Below are 2950 nucleotides of genomic sequence, written 5' to 3' on the forward strand. Positions count from 1 at the left end.
TTTAACTCATCAATGCTGGATCTTGATGACGAATCAACCAAATATGTTCCCGCTCTTGTTTCGAGGTTTTTCTCCACTTGCCAATGAGAGCACCTTTCCGCCAATTCTTGGATTAAATCATAAGCCTTCGTTTGGGTCTTCTTAAGGATGTTTCCACCTGCGGCGGAATCAATTGTGGCACAGTTAGCGGAAGATAAACCATTATAGAAAATACTAACCTGTTGCCACTTCTCAAATCCATGATGTGGGCATTTCTTCAATAGTCGACGGAATCGCTCCCACGCATCATATAATCTCTCTCTCTCGGTTTGGCGAAAAGAACTTATCTCGTTTTTGTACATCGCCGTTTTAGATGGAGGGAAGTACTTAGCTAAGAATTTCTTAACTAACTCATCCCATATTCCAATGAATCCGGCCTCGAGAGAATCCAACCAGTCAGCTGCATCATCCCTTAAAGAAAAAGAAAACAATTTTAGTTTAATAGCTTCTGGTGGACCCCATTTTGCTTAAGCATAGAACAATGTTTAACAAATTTATTTAAATGGGAGTTTGGATCTTCTTTCGGATCTCCGCCAAATTGACCGGAGTTTTGTATAAGTTGGATCATTGCCGGCTTGATCTCGAAGTTGTTTGCTCCAATGGTAGGTTCCACGATACTTGAATTCATGTCCAAACGGTTTGGAGTGAGTAGATCCATGATGGAACGTTCCTCTTGCGCCATGTTTGCTCTTCGATTAGCCAAGTTCCTGTGGAAAGTACGCTCAATTTCAGGATCGGGCAATAATAAAGGCCAACTTAAAGTTCTTGTGTTCATAAAACAACAAAAAAAGGAAAATAAAACGTCTAAATTAATAGAAGCTCGACTAGATTAATATTATAATTCTACTATCCCCGGCAACGGCGCCAAAAACTTGATGCGCGTTTTACATATACGTGCATGTGAAGGCAAGTGTACCTTAGTCGTGTATCAAGTAATAAAGTGAAAGTAGAGTATCGTTCCCACGAGGATGGTGATTATAAGTACTAATCTCTTTGCTTACTATCTATTATTTAAACAACCGAAATGTAGAGTTTGTTGGACAACCAAACTAAGACTTAAGCAAGAAATGAAATAAAAATTACACAAATTAAGTGAGAGATTACTTATAATAAAAGAAACTAAGGCTTCTAGCTTCACTTAACCTCTTTGCTTGGTAATAACACTTAACCCCTTTAAAGTTGTTTTATCCTTTTTAACATGGCGATTTTTCTTATTAACTAATAGTTCTCGAGATCGGTTCTAAACTCTCGACTAATTACTTTCCCTTGGTCCGGATCAAGTAATTAATCAAGAGAAGCATTAAGTTTTCTTAGTTCCAAACCTTCGATTTATTACTTTCCCTTGGTCCGGCTCAAGTAATAAATCTAAGATTTGTAACAAGATTAAATCTAAACCTTTTTAACCTACTTTACCTTGGTCTGGCTAAAGTGATTACTTAAGATTCAAGAAAAACCGCTTGAGTAATTAGTTCTAAACTTTCGATTAATTACTTTCCCTTGGTCCGGCTCAAGTAATTAATCCAAAGAAGCATTAAGTTTTCTTATTTCCAAACCTTCGATTTATTACTTTCCCTTGGTCCGGCTCAAGTAATAAATTAAAGATTTGTAATAAGATTCATGAAAAACCTTGGAAAACCAATAAGCCACACTAAATGGTCATTAGGTCCAACTTATGAATTTCGATTAATCAATTTAATCACGGTCAATATAAACGATTAATTATATCCAAGTAGAGAGTTGGCCCATCTCCTACAAGCATTAAGAATCATAAGTTAGTTCTCAAAAAGGATAAAGATAACTTAAATAGGTTAAACGTAATTACCACATAATTAAGGTTAAGATCCACTTTTAGCCTTAGTTAAGAGGGGTTTAGCCCATCATTAGATTAAAACACACTTTAGAAAGATAGATAATAGAGTTCATGTTAATAAAAGAGATTAAAGTTTAGAAGAAACCGTAATGACGATTACCGAACGAACTTCTTCGGTAACTTGAAACTTACTTTTATTAGATGAACTTTTGCACAAACAACACTCTAACAACAATAACAACAACACAAATAACTGATTCTTAAGGAGAAGAATCAACAAAATAACATTATAGAGGGAGGAATTAAGCCTAAGCTTAGTGTGTCTTCAAATGGCACCCAAGGCCTCCTTTTATAGTAAAATGGTACACAAAATTCCAAATACCAAGTCATCCTTATGGCCTCCCACTCCTTATCATCTGAATTTAGCATTTAAGAGAGCATGGGGGAAGATTTTAATAATTTAGGAGTTGAAATGTCAAAGGAATCTTAGGCTTCAACATATTCATCAACTTTGGATAATTTTCTGGGCCTGATGCACTTCGAATTTGGAGATGATTATTATTAGACATTTGTTCATCTTTCTCTTAGCTTTCCAACGCATTTTGAATCGCCTCAATCCGAGTCCGTATGAGGGAGATAAGTTGAAAATACGACAATGTGTCAAATCTGTCCTAGTGCGAACAATTGGACTTTATTTTACAGCACCTATCCGCGACGAAGTGCACGCTGGGTGTCACTAAAACTCCTTTTTCTGGTCCCTTTTACTCCCTAGTTGCCGCCTTAAGCCCCGACTTGGTTATTTGTGCCGAAAACCTTGTGAAAGTGCCTAGAAAACACACAAATTGGCTTAGATACATAAAATGAAGAAAATATACAAAAACCATTATTAAAATTTATTAAAATGGTACAAAATAACTAGTAATTAAATACTAAAAATGCTATAAATTACGATGATAACAACACCCCCAAACTTAAGCTTTGCTTGTCCTCAAGCAAAGAAAAGCTGAAAACAAAATTTATCGTCGAATAAGCTAACGTAAAGACAGGAATTATTTCAATCGAAAATGAGCAAAAATTCTATATTCAAATCTCGGACTAATT

General features: G+C 35.6%; 1 non-coding gene across 1 annotated transcript; it reads left to right on the plus strand.

Moving 5' to 3' along the window:
- The first annotated feature begins 234 nt into the window (after nt 1–234).
- Nucleotides 235–341, plus strand: LOC136234452 (small nucleolar RNA R71). The gene has a single exon (XR_010691335.1). It is a non-coding gene; the product is annotated as a small nucleolar RNA R71 (small nucleolar RNA).
- Nucleotides 342–2950: the final 2609 nt, after the last annotated feature.

This window comes from Euphorbia lathyris, chromosome 6, assembly GCF_963576675.1.
Source record: "Euphorbia lathyris chromosome 6, ddEupLath1.1, whole genome shotgun sequence".
NCBI classification, from domain to species: Eukaryota; Viridiplantae; Streptophyta; class Magnoliopsida; order Malpighiales; family Euphorbiaceae; genus Euphorbia; species Euphorbia lathyris.